Source organism: Salmo salar, chromosome ssa01, assembly GCF_905237065.1.
Source record: "Salmo salar chromosome ssa01, Ssal_v3.1, whole genome shotgun sequence".
In the NCBI taxonomy this organism is placed as follows: domain Eukaryota; kingdom Metazoa; phylum Chordata; class Actinopteri; order Salmoniformes; family Salmonidae; genus Salmo; species Salmo salar.
The window spans coordinates 21,963,755-21,985,557 of record NC_059442.1 but is presented as its reverse complement, the minus strand read 5'-3'; the positions used below and the strand labels follow the sequence as shown (position 1 = coordinate 21,985,557).

The following is a 21,803-nucleotide window of genomic DNA, read 5'->3' as shown; positions in this document are numbered from 1 at the left end:
TATTTGATAACACTAATTTCAAAATGCGTCATAAACTGTGCTGTCACTAACGCTGGTATAACATGCTTATAATTAGGACTGATGAAATACAGTTGAAGGTGCCACTGAAGAATGTGCCACAATGTTGATCATTCCGTTTGATGTGGTAGCTACTTACCAGTACGTAGATAAGCTAAATGTTTTGGTTGGTAATGGAGAGGTTGTTACACTTTTCCTGTGACTCCATGCCATTTTTCCCCAACTGAGAGCACTTTCTGTAAACCTAATTATAATAGTGTGCTACTGTCAGGTGTTGTTGGCAGTACTTAAACTCCAACTCGTGTTCGCCACGGCGCAAACATCGTTCTCAAATAGAAGCGATTGTATTTTCTTATGCTAGATAGTAACTTACTTCTGCTGTCTGAGTTAACAAGAGCATGAATAAAACACCAGGGCGGGTGAACTGATGAGTGCTTCAATAGGCCTAAATCACAACCTTATTTCTCATGAGATCTCACCTTTTATGGTATCTGTCCTCTTTTGTTTCTTTTCCATACCGGTATGACAGACGGTGCCTAATGCTGATTACTAGAAATGGGTGGAAACACTCGTGTAAGCAGATTTTAGCTTGACATGCAGATATTTTAGCTTGATGCTGATAAGCTGCTGCTCTTTGATTGGACATTTCATATACCCTCATAACCTTTGATGGTAGATTGTGTTGCCAGCTCCTGCCCAGCCATACTTTGATAACTCATCTGTAAAGTTAGTTAGTGCCTGTGATGTGAGCCCAGACACCACAGGACGTGTGTTGCTCTATGAATGAAGAGACAACCAGTTGACAGGCTCTCCTGGGGTTTGCATGACATGGTAGAGAGTAGGAGTAGCTTTTTGGTTTGGGGGGCATCATCTATTGCAGAGCATTTCTCAAACTTCTACCGAAAACAAACACAGGCAATGAACATACAGGAGACAAGAGGAGAAAATGGAGATAAACTTAGCATCAACTTTGGAAATGTAGTCCCAACACAAAATATGCTTTCTTTTTTGTATTGGCTACAATCTAAGAAGGATGTCCTCTTCCTAAGAGCTCCCATACTTTCACAGTACTAGTAATTCACTGCTGGCTGAAACCTTGAACCAAACTCCTTCATAGTAGTCATCTGTATGCATCCTAATCAATCATTTCCAGGGTAGTTACACTTAAACAGAAAGAATCCTTGACTTTCCAGTCATAGACCAGTCTTACAAAGACATCTTATCGCTCGTTGCCTTCTCCATCTTTCCAATGTCTTTCGCTATACCTCGAGCAGATCTCTCTGTCTCTATGAACAGTTCCTTTACCTTTTAACAACGGATAACAAAATAAGCTGTACCATGATAAAGTGCCTTGCTAACCACTTTTGGGGATGGTCAATCAATGTTTATTTTTTTTGTGTTTCTTAATCTGTACGAATTAGTGTGATCTTGGTGTTGCTGTGCCTGTGTTGCCTGTGAATAACTCCTGTTTCCCCTTCCCTCAGCAGCTCTCGCAGCTCCCCCAAACCACTGAAAGTGAAGCAGGAGGATGGGGTGGAGAGAGTAACAGAGATAAGGGAACCCCTAACCAGCTTAGGTAGGAGATGGGCTGTTTCAAACAAGGAACATGGAAGAAGCCAAACAAATGAGACACAAATGTCTCCCTCAGAGAGAGCTTGGGATGGCTGAGGCGCTCTTGGCTCCTCGAGTCCCTGCTCTCTACCCCAGCAACACTTTCTCTTTTCTCTGGCTTTCATAAGTGGTTCAGTTCTGACTGAGGTAGAACAGAGTTGTTTGAACTTGAAAAGTTGTCCATCAGTGTTCTGTCCGTAGTGTAGGCTAAATAATGTTATGCGGGTGTCTGAGTTAAACTGCCCAGCTACTGTTTCCCCCCTTCTTTAGAATCTATTAGGCCAAGGTGGACTAAGAACGGTATCTTATTTGAAATCCTGTTATTAATGCAAAGTAGCTGTTTGAAGCCATGCATTGCACAGTAGTGGTGGTCACCGTTGGTATCAGGACAATACTGCAGATGAAGGGAAAGTTTTATCACTGACAGATGAAACATGTTGTTAGTTCTCCATGAGTAATGATACAGTGCCTTCGGAAAGTATTCAGACCCCTGGACTTTTTCCACATTTTGCTACGTTACAGCCTTATTCTGAAATGGATTAAATAAAACATTTTCCTCATCAATCTACACACAATACCCTGGAATGGCAAAGCGAAAACAGGTTTTTAGAAATGTTTGCAAATGTATTATATATATATATATATATATATATATATATATATATATATATATATATATACATAGGTATTCAGACCCTTTGCCATTAGACTCGAAATTGAGCTCTGCATCCTGTTTCCATTGATCATCCTTGAGATGTTTCGACAACTTGATTGGAGGCCATCTGTTGTAAATTCAATTGACTGGAGATGATTTGGAAAGGCACACAGATGTCTATATAAGGTCCCACAGTTGACAGTGCATGTCAGAGCAAAAACCAAGCCATGAGGTCAAAGGAATTGTCTGTAGAGCTCCGAGACACGATTGTGTCGAGGCACAAATCTGGGGAAGGGTACCAAAAAATGTCTGCAGCATTCAAGGTCCCCAAGAACATAGTGGCCTCTGTCATTCTTAAATGGAAGAAGTTTGTAACCACCAAGACTCTTCCTAGAGCTGGCCGCCCGGCAAAACTGAGCAATCGGGGGAGAAGGGAGGTGATCAAGAACCGGATGGTCACTCTGACAGAGGTCCAGAGTTCCTCAGTGGCGATGGCAGAATCTTCCAGGAGGAACAACCATCTCTGCAGCACTCCACCAATCAGGCCTTTATGGTAGAGGGGCCAGACGGAAGCCACTCCTCAGTAAAAGGCACATGACAGCCCGCTTGGAGTTTGCTAAAAGGCACCTAAAGACTCTCAGACCATGAGAATCAAGATTCTCTGGTCTGATGAAACCAAGATTCAACTCTTTGGTCTGAATGCCAAGCGTCATGTCTGTAGGAAACCTGGCACCATCCCTACGGTGAAGCGTGGTGGTGGCAGAATTATGCTGTGGGGAGGTTTTTCAGCGGCATGGACTGGGAGACTAGTCAGAATCAAGGGAAAGATTAACAGAGCAATGTACAGAGAGATCCTTGATGAAAATCTGCTCTAGAGCACCCAGGACCTCAGACTGAGGTGAAGGTTCACCTTCCAACAAGACAACAACCCTAGGCACGCAGCCAAGACAACGTAGGAGTGGCGTCGGGACATGTCTCTGAATGTCCTTGAGTGGCCCAGCCAGAGCCCAGACTTAAACCCAATCGAACATCTCTGGGGAGACCTGAAAATAGCTGTGCAGCGACGCTCCCCATCCAACCTGACAGAGCTTGAGAGCATCTGCAGAGAAGAATGGGAGAAACTCCCCAAATACAGGTGTGCCAAGCTTGTAGCGACATACCCAAGAATACTTGAGGCTGTAATCGCTTCCAAAGGTGCTTCAACAAAGTACTGATTAAAGTCTGAATACTTACACTACCGTTCAAAAGTTTGTGGTCACTTAGAAATGTCATTGTTTTTGACAGAAAAGCAATTTTTTTGTCCATTAAAATAACATCAAATTGATCAGAAATACAGTGTAGACATTGCTAATGTTATAAACGATTATTGTAGCTGGAAACGGCAGATTTTTTTCTGGAATATCTACATAGGCGTTCGGAAGCCCATTATCAGCAACCATCACTCCTGTGTTCCAATGGCACTTTGTGTTAGCTAATCCAAGTTTATCTTTTTAAGAGGCTAATTTATCATTAGAACTCTTTTGCAATTATGTTAGCACAGCTGCAAACTGTTGTTCTTTGTTAAAGAAGCAATACAACTGGCCTTCTTTAGACTAGTTGAATATCTGGAGCATCAGCATTTGTGGGTTCGATTACAGGCTCAAAATGGCCAGAAACAAAGAGCTTCTGAAACTCGTCAGTCTATTGTTCTGAGAAATGAAGGCTATTCCATGCGTGAAATTGCCAAGAAACTGAAGATCTCGTACAACGCTGTGTACTACTCCCTTCACAGAACAGCACAAACTGGCTCTAACCTGAATAGAAAGAGGAGTGGGAGGCCCCGGTGCACAACTGAGCAAGAGGACAAGTACATTAGAGTGTCTAATTTGAGAAACAGACGCCTCACAAGTCCTCAACTGGCAGCTTCATTAAATAGTACCCCCAAACACCAGTCTGTTCTTTTGCCCATCTTAATATTTTATTTTTATTGGCCAGTCTGAGATATGGCTTTTTCTTTGCAACTCTGCCTAGAAGGCCAGCATCCCGGAGTCGCCGCTTCACTGTTGATGTTGAGACTGGTGTATTATTTAATGAAGCTGCCAATTGAGGACTTGTGAGGTGTTATTTTAATGGACAAAAAATGAGCTTTTCTTTAAAAAACAAGGACATTTCTAAGTGACACCAAACTTTTGGACGGTAGTGTAGGTAAATGTGATATTCCTTTTTATTTATTTTTTAAAATAGAAATTATGGGGAATTGTGTGTAGATTGATGAGGTGAAAAAAGCCATTTTAAAATAAGGCTGTAACGTAACAAAATGTGGAAAAACTCAAGGGGTCTGAATATTTTCTGAATGCACTGTATGTGGTTTGTAGTTTTGAAGTGGTCAGAGGCTGGCATGGCTGCCGGAGTGCGAGGGAGCGGCTTTCCCTCACTTTTTTCAAATAAACAGAACTGGTAAAAATATTTCAGAAAAATTATTTCTGAAGCTGAATCAATGTCCTTCAAGATCACATGATGATGAATTTTAGTATTTTACATAACAGAACCGAATATAATAGCATAGTATGCCTAACGTTAATTTCTAGCGAGATTTTAGGAGCTGAAGCTGAATAGTCACATTTCTTTTCTCATCCGGCCAAAACGCAGCAGAGCCCGCCACTAGGCAGGATATATGCTTTGATTAAAACAAACACCATCTGCTGTATTTTGCTTACAAAACAGTAATTCAAGAAAATCTAAATATTCACATGAAACTGCTTGAGATCAAATGATTGTAAATTGTCATTTATGATTGACAGTGATAATGGCCTATTTTGAAATAATGTATGCCTAACTTGATGTTTGAGGGTATAAAAAAGTACATTTTCTTGAGACAATATGTATGGGCAAAGGCAGACGTTGTAATTGGAGGATGCATTTTATGCATGTTCTATAATTAGGTTGTCGGTATAAACTTTGAGAAATTATGACATTTTTTGAGGAGCTCCCGCACCTAAAAAAGTAAATGGCACTACACCACTGCTGTTCAAGAAAAGGGAGAGGGGGATACCTAGTCAGTTGTACAACTGAATGCATTCAACTGAAAAGTGTCTTCCCCATTTAACCCAACCCATCTGAATCAGAGAGGTGCGGGGGGATGCCATAATCGACATTCACATCTTCGGCGCCCGGGGAACAGTGGGTTAACTGCCATGCTCAAGGGCAGAATGACACATTTTTACCATGTCATCTCGGGGATTCGATTCCGCAACCTTTCGGTTACTGGCCCAACGCTCTAACCACTAAAAAGTAGTCTGTTGTCAGGAGATTCCTTCTAGTGATGGTGCAAACATTGCCACCCCCTTACTGATAGTGGGGTTATAGATGCCCAGTTTCCCTTATGGCTCAGTTCAGGTGCCTACATACACCATAGACATATTCATAATTTACACAGTCCGCTCAGACAGATCCAGTTCAGAGAGGCCCAGCTCAAGAGCTCCATCAGCAGCAGATTTGAATTTAGAATGGAGTATGAATGTGTTTATGCAATAAATGTTAGTGCATCGCATCGAAGACCCGTTTGCTAGTTTCAAGTCATCCAGTCTTCAGTCAGCTGTTCGCAAAAATAAAATCTTCATCCATAACTGTCAGTTATACGGTAATTGTGTCAGCCCTAGTTACATATCAGAATATTATTTTTGATTATGTATCGTTTTGACACTATTGCAATAAAAAAAATTGCGCTAGTTGGCTGTACCTGCACCAAAACTCCTGTATTGTTCCTTCATAGCTTGTTCTCATCTTCTTTTTAAATAGGGAGCCAATTTGTTTTCAGCGCTTTTATTTCAGCTATTTTTTGTTGTTGTTGCATGGGACAGCTTACATATAGTGAGCAATATGTTGGGAACGTTGAATCGCAATAAAATCCCAGTATCGAATCGCAATACATATAGAATAGTGAGAATCGCAATACTTATTGTATTGCCACAGTTGTATCGTTTTAATATAGTATCATGAGGTCCCTGACAATTCACAGCCCTAATTCCTGCACACTGCACTAGCAAAGGATACCTTTTTGCTAGCATTGTGCAGACGTTTCAGCCTTTCAACCAGAGGAGGCTGGTGGGAGCAGCTGTAGAAGGACGTGCTCATTGTAATGGCTGGAATGGTATATCCAACATTTGGAAACCACGTTTTGCTCGGTTTCATTTATTCCCTTCCAGCCATTACAATGAGCCCGTCGTCATATAGCTCTTACCTCCAACCTCCTCTGCTTTCAGTCTCAGATGCTCTGAAGACTGTCGAAAGGCCGAAACCAAAGCATCATAAGTGATACTTTTCAAGAGCAGTGCGCAGGAGTTTTTTTGCATATCTACAATGCACCCACAAATAACGTAGTCTGAATGTCTGTGCCTTTCACTTAAAATTCCGGTGGATGGACATTCTACTGCTATTCTCTTGCACACTGCTGCTCTGCCTTAACACAAGGCTCAACTTTCTCAGTAAATATCCAGCTGTAGATATGGATAAATGTTGGCAATGTAAGCACTTACGAGGGAATTTTTCTATTCCCAAGCCTGGCGCATTGAATGGAAGTTGTAGTTAGTTGTATGTTCAGTTACACAATACGTTTGGGCAGGATATTTGATGCCTCAGATGCAGTTATAACATCTTGTTTTGATGTAGGCTAGATTCAACTCATGAGCTACTGTCAGAGCCTATACTTAGTAAGCCAATAACCGATGGCTGAAGTTGTATTAGCCAGTATTGAGAGTAATGTGGGTCAAAGGTGACCTAAATATCTTTGAATCCTTGAAACATGTAGTCTACAAAATGATTGTACAAATATTTCAATTAGAGTACAGCAACAATGATTAAGAGTAGGCGGAGGCCTCTTCTTTGCTTGGGGGTCTTGGTCAGTTTGTTTAGTCTCAGCCGTTTTGAAGAACTTGAAACAGTCTACTCAGGCCGAAAGATAAGCAAGAGAATTTGATTGGAATACAGCATTGAGAGAAGAACCTTACATGCCAGTTAATTTATTTGACATGTATTTGGGTCTCTTCTTAATTGGTCTGATGCTGCAGAATATTAGTTCAGCAATTGTTTAGCTATCAAGTCTCAAGTTAGTCGGCTTCATAATAGTTGTAATAAATGCATAATCAGTGGCTACAGCATGAGCAGCAGATGAGTCATGTCAAGTTTCTTCCATAAGAACTCTCCACACAACACAGCCATTTCAGGCTGCTTCAATTATTAGCTGACTGAAGCCATTCATACTCTTCATTACTTTGCTACTCAAAAATGTTGCTGAATAAGCCTCTTATCTGGAGCATGAATAAAGAAAGAAAGCAATGCATATGCTGCTCCCAATTGCTTTCATATAACCTACACCATAGTAAAATTGTGCTTCAGCACTAGGCTTGGGCGGTATCCAGATTGTCATACCTTCATTCTGACCTTGTGCCATCTCTGGATATTCGTTAATACCAGCACTGAACCCAAGGGGTGCTATTTTCACTCCGAAGGTTAGTAATAATAACAGGTACATGTAAAATCCCATAGCGAATTCTAGCTAAATGCTAACGAACGCATGCAAACATTTTATACAGTCTCTGAAATAAACTATTTGCATGACAGACATTCCAGCTCATAAAGTTATACAAGGAACTCAAAATGCTACTCACTGTTTGCGGCACAGACTAAACAAATATTAGATGGCAAGGCTACTAAGTTAGCAAACCAAATGCACAACTGCAGAGAATTTAGCACATTTTAGACAATTCACTTAATAGTTATAAGATATCTAGCCGGCAAACATTTAGTTGTGAATTCCATACTGTAACTAGATCACCTGGCGCGTGCTGCACAACAGTGAGTGACTCACAAGGCTCCGGTCTCTCGTTGTTGTGTGCTTATAAAGAAACATGTGACTGGGGACTACCAGTAAGCTTAGTAATGTAAAATAATGTGACAGGTGAAATAAAGAATGCGATCTACTTTATCTCCTAGCATATTGCACAAGTTGACTGCAGTTATTTACTTTAAAAGTAGCAATAAATATTCCAATTTATTAATACAAATTTAAATAAATTGTTTCAACGGTATTGGAAAACAATCCTGTGGCTATTTCCAAATACCCCGGTATATGTGGTATACAGTATACCGCCAGAGCCCATTCAGCAGCCAGATTAAATTGAAACATTTAGGAGCACCATATGCTGTGTGCTTTCTTTATTCATAGTGTTTGCTATTGGCCCAGTACCACCAGTACAACTTTTCAGTTATAACACCTGTGCCACCGGAATGGCTGGGGAACATCTGTCTGCTTTGTTATTGCTGGAGGTTGGCTTATACCACCCGATGAAGATGATGCCCTCCAAATTTTCAGCATAGGATGTTTAGTTCATGGACAACACCATTACTTTTGACATTACAAAATGATTTAAGAATACACTGCTCTAGGCAAGACTAGGCTATATTATCCCTCATATCCCTGTATATTATCCCTCATATCCCTGTATATAATCCCTCATATCCCTGTATATAATCCCTCATATCCTGTATATAATCCCTCATATCCCTGTATATAATCCCTCATATCCCTGTATATAATCCCTCATATCCCTGTATATTATCCCTCATATCCCTGTATATTATCCCTGTATATTGTCCCTCATATCCCTGTATATAATCCCTCATATCCCTGTATATAATCCCTCATATCCCTGTATATTATCCCTCATATCCCTCCCAGTGTTTCTCCTATATTCATTTTTGGCTCAATGACTGGACGTCTATGGGAACAGCTAGCTAACACTAGCAGCAATGTGCAGCTCCCCTCCTCCTCTACCCTTGCCACCACTGCTGGAAAAATTCCTAGTGGAAACACTGCCTTCTTCACACAGCCTAAATGTATCCCATCTGGAGAACAAGACGGATTCTATCACCTGCCAGTATAGTACAGTATCAACAGCATTCCATGGCAGCACCTGCCAGTATAGTACAGTATCAACAGTATTCCATGGCAGCACCTACCAGTATAGTACAGTATCAACAGTATTCCATGGCAGCACCTGCCAGTATAGTACAGTATCAACTAGAGGTCGACCGATTATGAGTTTCCAACGCCGATACCGATTATTGGAGGACCCCCCCATTAAAAAAAACCCGATGCCGATTAATCGGCCGATTTTATTTTTTTATTTTTTACATTTATTTATTTGTAATAATGACAATTACAACAATACTGAATTAACACTTATTTTAACTTAATATAATACATCAGTAAAATAAATTTAGACTCAAATAAATAATGAAACATGTTCAATTTGGTTTAAATAATGCAAAAACAAAGTGTTGGAGAAGAAAGTAAAAGTGCAATATGTGCCATGTAAAAAAGCTAACGTTTAAGTTCCTTGCTCAGAACATGAGAACATATGAAAGCTGGTGGTTCCTTTTAACATGAGTCTTCAATATTCCCAGGTAAGAAGTTTTAGGTTGTAGTTATAGGAATTATAGGACTATTTCTCTCTATACGATTTGTATTTCATATACCTTTGACTTTTGGATGTTCTTATAGGCACTTTAGTATTGCCAGTGTAACAGTATAGCTTCCGTCCCTCTCCTCGCTCCTACCTGGGCTCGAACCAGGAACACATCGACAACAGCCACCCTCGAAGCAGCGTTACCCATGCAGAGCAAGGGGAACAACTACTCCAAGTCTCAAAGCGAGTGACGTTTGAAACGCTATTAGCGCGCACCCCGCTAACTAGCTAGGCATTTCACATCGGTTACACCAGCCTAATCTCACGGGTTGAAGTCATAAACAGCGCAATGCTTGAAGAATTGCGAAGAGCTGCTGGCAAACGCACGAAGGTGCTGTTTGAATGAATGCTTACGAGCCTGCTACTGCCTACCATCGCTCAGTCAGACTGCTCTATCAAATTTCAAATCATAGACTTAATTATAACATAATAACACACAGAAATACGAGCCTTTGGTCATTAATATGGTCGAATCCGGAAACGATCATTTCGAAAACGAAGCGTTTATTATTTCAGTGAAATACGGAACCGTTACGTATTTCATCTAACGGGTGGCATCCCTAAGTCTAAATATTCCTGTTACATTGCACAACCTTCAATGTTATGTCATAATTATGTACAATTCTGGAAAATTAATTACGGCCTTTGTTAGGAATAAATGGACTTCACAGTTCGCAATGAGCCAGGTGGCCCAACTGCTGTATATACCCTGACTGCTTGCACGGAACGCAAGAGAAGTAACACAACGTCACATCCCTAGCAATATTAGCTAAATATGCAGGTTTAAAAATATATACTTGTGTATTTTTTTTAAAGAAAGGCATTGATGTTTATGGTTAGGTACATTGGTGCAACGACAGTGCTTTTTTTGCAAATGCACTTGTTAAATCATCACCCGTTTGTCAAAGTAGGCTGTGATTCGATGAGAAATTAACAGGCACCGCATTGATTATATGCAACGCAGGACACGTTAGATAACTACACATGGTTGATGATATTACTAGTTTAACTAGTGATTATGTTAAGATTGATAGTTTTTATAAGATAAGTTTAATGCTAGCTAGCAACTTACCTTGGCTTCTTGCTGCCCTCGCGTAACAGGTGGTCAGCCTGCCACGCAGGCTCCTCGGGGAGTGCAATGTAAGGCAGGTGGTTAGAGCGTTGGACTAGTAACCGGAAGGTTGCAAAAACGAATCCCCGAGGTGACAAGGTAAAAATCTGTTGTTCTGCCCCTGAACAAGGCAGTTAACCCCCGTTCCTAGGCCGTCATTGAAAATAAGAATGTGTTTTTAATCTGACTTGCCTAGTTAAATAAAGGTGTAAAAACATTTTTTTTATTAATAAAAAAATAATCGGCAAATCTTGAAATCGGCCCTAATTTATCGGCCGTTCCGATTAATCGGTCGACCTCTAGTATCAACAGTATTCCTTGGCAGCACCTGCCAGTATAGTACAGTGTCAACAGCATTCCATGGCAGCACCTGCCAGTCTAGTACAGTATCAACAGTATTCCATGGCAGCACCTGCCAGTATACTACAGTCAAATATCAAATATTTGGGGCGGCAGGTACAGTATTCCATGGTAGCACCTGCCAGTATAGTACAGTCAAATATCAAATATTTGGGGCGGCAGGTAGCCTAGTGGTTAGAGCGTTGGGCCAGTATGGTTGCTAGATTGAATCCCCGAGCCGACAAGGTGAAAATCTGTCGTTCTGCCCCTGAAAAAGGCAGTTAATCCACTGTTCCTAGGCCGTCATTGTAAATAAAGAGTTTGTTCTTAACTGACTTGCCTAGTTAAATAAAGGTTAAATAAAAAAATCACCCCCTAGTAACAGCCTGTAATGTGAGCAGTGTGGTGTTGGTTTTGCCATTGTGTAGGTATCCAGGAATCCAGCTGATGCTACTGTGACAGTAGAGTCACTATGGAATGCTGTTGGTACTGTGCTATACTGACAGGTGCCACGTTGGAATGCTGTTGATACTGTACTATACTGGCAGGTGCTGCAATGGAATAGTGTTGATACTGTACTATACTGGCAGGTGCTGCAATAGAATGGTGTTTACATTACGTTTACATTTTAGTCATTTAGCAGACGCTCTTATCCAGAGCGACTTACAGTAGTGAATGCATACATTTCATAGATTTCATTTCATTAAACCCCACCCACTGCACTTTGCCATACCCTAGGTTTAGCTGAAATGACACCCCTGCACATGCCTTACTTTTATTTCCCTGCATCAGTAAAAGAAGGAATGCACCACCTATGCCTCTACTGCCATTCATCCCAATAAGACTGGTTTGGATTTCTGCCTGACCACAATGGCTGCCATTTTCATACCATTCTGGAACTTTGAGGGTTTATAACATAGCGCCTCTAGTAATTTAATAGGATCTTAATAATAATAATAGCACTTTTCGTACAGATTCTCAGTCACACACAAAAAAAAGATGTCAGGGAGCTGGCAATTCAGGGGAGATGGTCTTCCACAGCTGGACGATGATGCAGTTATGTACAGGAGAAGCTTTAGTCAAGCTGGTGTCGATGGGCCAGCTAGGGAGTAAGATTATTCAGACAGGCAGGCCCCGGAGCTATTCATCAGGTACCTTTGTCTCTGAAGTTCACAGCGACTCCTCCCCCGCGGTCAATACAGATTCACCACTGAAAAGTGTAGCACCCACCTGGGTGATGCTTCGTCAGCTATAAGCGCCTTAGAGACCACCACATGTCAGCAGTAATCAGCAACAGTCTCCTACAAGGCGAGCCTCTGCCATCCCCTCACAGTCCATCCCCCACAGTCCTTCCAGAAACCTGGGCAGGTGGAACAAACAGCCAGTGCATCATTGAAATTTAGATTAGCCAGCCAATGTTTGCTAGCTAGCTATAGCTAAGTAAACAGACTTGCCATCGTCAAACCTGTAAGTCCATGGGTTACCACCAGATATTGTAGCTCATTGTTGATACTGTACTATACTGGCAGGTGCTGCCATGGAATGCTGTTGATACTGTACTATACTGGCAGGTGCTGCCATGGAATGCTGTTAATACTGTACTATATTGGCAGGTGCTGCCATGGAATACTGTTGATACTGTACTATACTGGCAGGTGCTGCCATGGAATACTGTTGATACTGTACTATACTGGCAGGTGCTGCCATGGAATGCTGTTGATACTGTACTATACTGGCAGGTGCTGCCATGGAATGCTGTACCATACTGGCAGGTGCTGCCATGGATTACTGTTGATACTGTACTATACTGGCAGGTGCTGCCATGGAATGCTGTTGATACTGTACTATACTGGCATGTACTGCCATGGAATGCTTTGTTGGCATCGAATATATGAAAATGATTTGACAGTCAATGAAAGGTATGGATATAGACCTAGTGAATTGAATATCAAGTTATATTTTCTAGAAGATTGTACATGTTTCAGATATATGATGCAATGGGAAAGATATAGAGAACATTGAAACTGGATATTTTGACTGGAATTGAAAGTTGATGGAGAAAGTGTCAATGAAATGTAGCCTATTGTTAGGGCTGGCACATTTATCACATCACATTTGGGGGGAGGGTTGTACTTTATTTTCAAGTAGATATAGTTTATCAGATTAGCAGTTTTTCTTATTTTTACATAAAGTGAGTAAAGTTTGTGGTAATCATTATTCTAGCAGAACGGCAGGGTTGGGAAGAGAAGCGTCATTTCCTAAAGTTGCCAGTAGTCAAAACTATTAGTTTTTGAGACAGGTGTCTTCAAAGCTGTGTTGTATTTATTAGGTATTTTGTAGGACATTTTTAAAGAGCATTACAAGCTCAAAACATTTTTCAACAAAAATGACAATTGTGACAATAACCGTGGCGATTTGCATGACAATTTGATACTAGCTATAATCTTTACTCAAAATTCCATAATTGTCACAGCCTTACTTGTGTTACAATTTGAGCTTGAGCCACTCCTTGATCAGCCAGTTCTTGTCACAATGACATTTTTTTTATCATTCATGATTTAGGCGGTGTTCATTCACTGTTATCAAATAAATGACACGTTGCATTTGAGCTGGCTGTCTTTCAATACAGGCCTGCGCTTGTCCCGCTTGCTCTCTAGCACGTAAACACACACACAAACCCTTGCAGCGAGAAGCATCTTGAGTATACCATTTACTGCTTACCAATTGCAGCTAAATACAGTGAGGTGATTTTTCTCTTGGCACTTCTCCACGTGCTTCAGGTATATTTAGTGTCCTATTATAGCTAATATCTACTTTTGTGTCAAATCTTGAACAGGAAACCTGTATGAGAGGCCTGAGTGGAGCTTGAATAATATACAGTATTCTGCAGTAGTCTACACTCAGTCCCATTGCTCCTTCTTAACCTGTTCTAAATGTACAGGAACCAAACAGTGAGTACGGATACATACACGCAATAATATACTGAGTATATAAAACATTAAGAACAACTGCTCTTTCCATGAAATGGACTGACCAGGTGAATCCAGGTGAAAGCTAAGGTCCCTTATTGATTTCACTTGTTAAATCTACTTCAATCAGTGTAGATGAAGGGGAGGAGACAGGTTAAAGAAGGATTTTTATGCCTCGAGACAATTGATACATAGATTGTGTATGTGAGACATTCAGAGGGTGAACGGGCAAGAAAAATATTTAAGTGCCTTTGAACAAGGTATGGTTTGTGTCAAGAATTGCAACGCTGCTGGGTTTTTCACACTCAACCGTTTCCTGTGTGTATCAGGAACCTCCCCAAAGGACATCTAGCCAACTTGACATAACTGTGGGAAGCATTGAAGTCAACATGGGCGAGAATCCCTGTGGAACGTTTTCGACACCCTGACAAATTTAGGTTGTTCTGAGGGCAAAAGGGGGAGGGAGGTGCAACTCAATATTAGGAAGGTGTCCCTAATGTTTGGTATACTCAATGTATGATTATTGTGGATAGTTGGATTAATATAGCCCCAATAGTTGTATTTAAAACGTCAACATGCTTTGCAAGAAGAGCTGTTTACATTGACACATCTGAAATCAGGCAACTTGATGGGATAAATGCAGAAAGTCTGCAATCAAAATAAACGTTATACGACAGTGACTATGTTATTTTTGGGAAGCCTATTTGATGCTAGCATAAGGCATGTACTCAGTAAGTGCATACTGACCTTCCACCACCCAGAGAGTGGTTCATCATGTACTGAGGTGTCCTAGTCATACAGCAGTCATGCCTTCACAAACTGTCACAGCAGTCTGCAGTCACAACACTAGGTTACTACCAGGCCTGTTGCTTGGAGACAGTGCTACTATGCCAGGGCTAAAGCGTGTGTTTCTGTGAGTAGGTGGTATGGTGCCTCTTTGACAAGGGAAGGGGGGGGTTGACCCTACTCCCCATACCTCTAATATACTCCCTGACTGCTCTTCATACCTACCCCATGACCCTACTCCCCATACCTCTAATATACTCCCTGACTGTGCTCTTCATACCTACCCCATGACCCTACTCCCATACCTCTAATATACTCCCTGACTGCTCTTCATACCTACCCCATGACCCTACTCCCCATACCTCTAATATACTCCCTGACTGTGCTCTTCATACCTACCCCATGACCCTACTCCCCATACCTCTAATATACTCCCTGACTGCTCTTCATACCTACCCCATGACCCTACTCCCCATACCTCTAATATACTCCCTGACTGCTCTTCAGCCCTACCCCATGACCCTACTCCCCATACCTCTAATATACTCCCTGACTGCTCTTCATACCTACCCCATAACCCTACTCCCCATACCTCTAATATACTCCCTGACTGTGCTCTTCATACCTACCCCATGACCCTACTCCCCATACCTCTAATATACTCCCTGACTGCTCTTCATACCTACCCCATGACCCTACTCCCCATACCTCTAATATACTCCCTGACTGCTCTTCTGCCCTACCCCATGACCCTACTCCCCATACCTCTAATATACTCCCTGACTGTGCTCTTCAGCCCTACCCCATGACCCTACTCCCCATACCTCTAATATACTCCCTGACTGCTCTTCATACCTACCCCATGACCCTACTCCCATACCTCTAATATACTCCCTGACTGCTCTTCATACCTACCCCATGACCCTACTCCCCATACCTGTAATATACTCCCTGACTGTGCTCTTCATACCTACCCCATGACCCTACTCCCCATACCTCTAATATACTCCCTGACTGCTCTTCAGCCCTACCCCATGACCCTACTCCCCATACCTCTAATATACTCCCTGACTCTGCTCTTCAGCCCTACCCCATGACCCTACTCCCCATACCTCTAATATACTCCCTGACTGTGCTCTTCAAACCTACCCCATGACCCTACTCCCCATACCTCTAATATACTCCCTGACTGTGCTCTTCATACCTACCCCATGACCCTACTCCCCATACCTCTAATATACTCCCTGACTGCTCTTCATACCTACCCCATGACCCTACTCCCCATACCTCTAATATACTCCCTGACTGCTCTTCATACCTACCCCATGACCCTACTCCCCATACCTCTAATATACTCCCTGACTGTGCTCTTCAGCCCTACCCCATGACCCTACTCCCCATACCTCTAATATACTCCCTGACTGCTCTTCATACCTACCCCATAACCCTACTCCCCATACCTCTAATATACTCCCTGACTGTGCTCTTCATACCTACCCCATGACCCTACTCCCCATACCTCTAATATACTCCCTGACTGCTCTTCATACCTACCCCATGACCCTACTCCCCATACCTCTAATATACTCCCTGACTGCTCTTCTGCCCTACCCCATGACCCTACTCCCCATACCTCTAATATACTCCCTGACTGCTCTTCAGCCCTACCCCATGACCCTACTCCCCATACCTCTAATATACTCCCTGACTGCTCTTCATACCTACCCCATGACCCTACTCCCATACCTCTAATATACTCCCTGACTGCTCTTCATACCTACCCCATGACCCTACTCCCCATACCTCTAATATACTCCCTGACTGTGCTCTTCATACCTACCCCATGACCCTACTCCCCATACCTCTAATATACTCCCTGACTGCTCTTCAGCCCTACCCCATGACCCTACTCCCCATACCTCTAATATACTCCCTGACTCTGCTCTTCAGCCCTACCCCATGACCCTACTCCCCATACCTCTAATATACTCCCTGACTGTGCTCTTCAAACCTACCCCATGACCCTACTCCCCATACCTCTAATATACTCCCTGACTCTGCTCTTCATACCTACCCCATGACCCTACTCCCCATACCTCTAATATACTCCCTGACTGCTCTTCATACCTACCCCATGACCCTACTCCCCATACCTCTAATATACTCCCTGACTGCTCTTCATACCTACCCCATGACCCTACTCCCCATACCTCTAATATACTCCCTGACTGCTCTTCAGCCCTACCCCATGACCCTACTCCCCATACCTCTAATATACTCCCTGACTGCTCTTCATACCTACCCCATGACCATACTCCCCATACCTCTAATATACTCCCTGACTGTGCTCTTCATACCTACCCCATGACCCTACTCCCCATACCTCTAATATACTCCCTGACTGCTCTTCATACCTACCCCATGACCATACTCCCCATACCTCTAATATACTCCCTGACTGTGCTCTTCATACCTACCCCATGACACTACTCCCCATACCTCTAATATACTCCCTGACTGTGCTCTTCATACCTACCCCATGACCCTACTCCCCATACCTCTAATATACTCCCTGACTGTGCTCTTCATACCTACCCCATGACACTACTCCCCATACCTCTAATATACTCCCTGACTGTGCTCTTCATACCTACCCCATGACCCTACTCCCCATACCTCTAATATACTCCCTGACTGTGCTCTTCATACCTACCCCATGACCCTACTCCCCATACCTCTAATATACTCCCTGACTGCTCTTCTGCCCTACCCCATGACCCTACTCCCATACCTCTAATATACTCCCTGACTGTGCTCTTCATACCTACCCCATGACCCTACTCCCCATACCTCTAATATACTCCCTGACTGCTCTTCATACCTACCCCATGACCCACTCCCCATACCTCTAATATACTCCCTGACTGTGCTCTTCAAACCTACCCCATGACCCTACTCCCCATACCTCTAATATACTCCCTGACTGTGCTCTTCATACCTACCCCATGACCCTACTCCCCATACCTCTAATATACTCCCTGACTGTGCTCTTCAGCCCTACCCCATGACCCTACTCCCATACCTCTAATATACTCCCTGACTTTGCTCTTCAGCCCTACCCCATGACCCTACTCCCATACCTCTAATATACTCCCTGACTGCTCTTCATACCTACCCCATGACCCTACTCCCCATACCTCTAATATACTCCCTGACTGCTCTTCTGCCCTACCCCATGACCCTACTCCCCATACCTCTAATATACTCCCTGACTGCTCTTCATACCTACCCCATGACCCTACTCCCCATACCTCTAATATACTCCCTGACTGCTCTTCATACCTACCCCATGACCCTACTCCCCATACCTCTAATATACTCCCTGACTGTGCTCTTCAGCCCTACCCCATGACCCTACTCCCCATACCTCTAATATACTCCCTGACTGTGCTCTTCATACCTACCCCATGACCCTACTCCCCATACCTCTAATATACTCCCTGACTCTGCTCTTCATACCTACCCCATGACCCTACTCCCCATACCTCTAATATACTCCCTGACTGTGCTCTTCATACCTACCCCATGACCATACTCCCCATACCTCTAATATACTCCCTGACTGCTCTTCATACCTACCCCATGACCCTACTCCCCATACCTCTAATATACTCCCTGACTGTGCTCTTCATACCTACCCCATGACCATACTCCCCCCATACCTCTAATATACTCCCTGACTGCTCTTCATACCTACCCCATGACCCTACTCCCCATACCTCTAATATACTCCCTGACTGCTCTTCATACCTACCCCATGACCCTACTCCCCATACCTCTAATATACTCCCTGACTGTGCTCTTCAGCCCTACCCCATGACCCTACTCCCCATACCTCTAATATACTCCCTGACTGTGCTCTTCAGCCCTACCCCATGACCCTACTCCCCATACCTCTAATATACTCCCTGACTGTGCTCTTCATACCTACCCCATGACCCTACTCCCCATACCTCTAATATACTCCCTGACTGCTCTTCTGCCCTACCCCATGACCCTACTCCCCATACCTCTAATATACTCCCTGACTGCTCTTCATACCTACCCCATGACCCTACTCCCCATACCTCTAATATACTCCCTGACTGTGCTCTTCATACCTACCCCATGACCCTACTCCCATACCTCTAATATACTCCCTGACTGTGCTCTTCATACCTACCCCATGACCCTACTCCCCATACCTCTAATATACTCCCTGACTGCTCTTCAGCCCTACCCCATGACCCTACTCCCCATACCTCTAATATACTCCCTGACTGCTCTGCATACCTACCCCATGACCCTACTCCCCATACCTCTAATATACTCCCTGACTGCTCTGCATACCTACCCCATGACCCTACTCCCCATACCTCTAATATACTCCCTGACTGTGCTCTTCAGCCCTACCCCATGACCCTACTCCCCATACCTCTAATATACTCCCTGACTGTGCTCTTCATACCTACCCCATGACCCTACTCCCCATACCTCTAATATACTCCCTGACTGTGCTCTTCAAACCTACCCCATGACCCTACTCCCCATACCTCTAATATACTCCCTGACTGCTCTTCATACCTACCCCATGACCCTACTCCCCATACCTCTAATATACTCCCTGACTGTGCTCTTCATACCTACCCCATGACCCTACTCCCCATACCTCTAATATACTCCCTGACTGTGCTCTTCATACCTACCCCATGACCCTACTCCCCATACCTCTAATATACTCCCTGACTGCTCTTCATACCTACCCCATGACCCTACTCCCCATACCTCTAATATACTCCCTGACTGTGCTCTTCATACCTACCCCATGACCCTACTCCCCATACCTCTAATATACTCCCTGACTGCTCTTCAGCCCTACCCCATGACCCTACTCCCCATACCTCTAATATACTCCCTGACTGTGCTCTTCATACCTACCCCATGACCATACTCCCCATACCTCTAATATACTCCCTGACTGCTCTTCATACCTACCCCATGACCCTACTCCCCATACCTCTAATATACTCCCTGACTGCTCTTCATACCTACCCCATGACCCTACTCCCCATACCTCTAATATACTCCCTGACTGCTCTTCAGCCCTACCCCATGACCCTACTCCCCATACCTCTAATATACTCCCTGACTGTGCTCTTCATACCTACCCCATGACCATACTCCCCATACCTCTAATATACTCCCTGACTGCTCTTCATACCTACCCCATGACCCTACTCCCCATACCTCTAATATACTCCCTGACTGCTCTTCATACCTACCCCATGACCCTACTCCCCATACCTCTAATATACTCCCTGACTGCTCTTCAGCCCTACCCCATAACCCTACTCCCCATACCTCTAATATACTCCCCGACTGTGCTCTTCATACCTACCCCATGACCCTACTCCCCATACCTCTAATATACTCCCTGACTCTGCTCTTCAGCCCTACCCCATAACCCTACTCCCCATACCTCTAATATACTCCCTGACTGTGCTCTTCAAACCTACCCCATGACCCTACTCCCCATACCTCTAATATACTCCCTGACTGTGCTCTTCATACCTACCCCATGACCCTACTCCCCATACCTCTAATATACTCCCTGACTCTGCTCTTCATACCTACCCCATAACCCTACTCCCCATACCTCTAATATACTCCCTGACTGTGCTCTTCATACCTACCCCATGACCATACTCCCCATACCTCTAATATACTCCCTGACTGTGCTCTTCATACCTACCCCATGACCCTACTCCCCATACCTCTAATATACTCCCTGACTGTGCTCTTCATACCTACCCCATGACACTACTCCCCATACCTCTAATATATTCCCCGACTGTGCTCTTCATACCTACCCCATGACCCTACTCCCCATACCTCTAATATACTCCCTGACTCTGCTCTTCAGCCCTACCCCATGACCCTACTCCCCATACCTCTAATATACTCCCTGACTGTGCTCTTCATACCTACCCCATGACCCTACTCCCCATACCTCTAATATACTCCCTGACTGTGCTCTTCAAACCTACCCCATGACCATACTCCCCCCATACCTCTAATATACTCCCTGACTGTGCTCTTCATACCTACCCCATGACCCTACTCCCCATACCTCTAATATACTCCCTGACTCTGCTCTTCATACCTACCCCATGACCCTACTCCCCATACCTCTAATATACTCCCTGACTGCTCTTCATACCTACCCCATGACCCTACTCCCCATACCTCTAATATACTCCCTGACTGTGCTCTTCATACCTACCCCATGACCATACTCCCCATACCTCTAATATACTCCCTGACTGCTCTTCATACCTACCCCATGACCCTACTCCCCATACCTCTAATATACTCCCTGACTGCTCTTCATACCTACCCCATGACCCTACTCCCCATACCTCTAATATACTCCCTGACTGTGCTCTTCAGCCCTACCCCATGACCCTACTCCCCATACCTCTAATATACTCCCTGACTGTGCTCTTCAGCCCTACCCCATGACCCTACTCCCCATACCTCTAATATACTCCCTGACTGTGCTCTTCATACCTACCCCATGACCCTACTCCCCATACCTCTAATATACTCCCTGACTGCTCTTCTGCCCTACCCCATGACCCTACTCCCCATACCTCTAATATACTCCCTGACTGCTCTTCATACCTACCCCATGACCCTACTCCCCATACCTCTAATATACTCCCTGACTGTGCTCTTCATACCTACCCCATGACCCTACTCCCATACCT

The 21,803-nt window shown here is 43.7% G+C and overlaps 1 protein-coding gene across 4 annotated transcripts in view; it reads left to right on the top strand.

Annotated features, from left to right (window-relative positions):
- Nucleotides 1-21,803, top strand: part of LOC106575636 (SR-related and CTD-associated factor 8) — a 72,948-nt gene that overhangs the window by 5,640 nt on the left and 45,505 nt on the right. Inside the window, exon 3 of one of the 4 annotated variants that reach the window (XM_045715002.1) lies at nucleotides 1,503-1,594. The exons of 2 other annotated variants lie outside the window; for them this stretch is intronic. The gene's annotated coding sequence lies outside the window, so the exon portion shown is untranslated. The remainder of the gene's footprint in view (nucleotides 1-1,502; nucleotides 1,595-21,803) is intronic. One more of the 4 variants, XM_045715003.1, reaches the window with a different exon arrangement.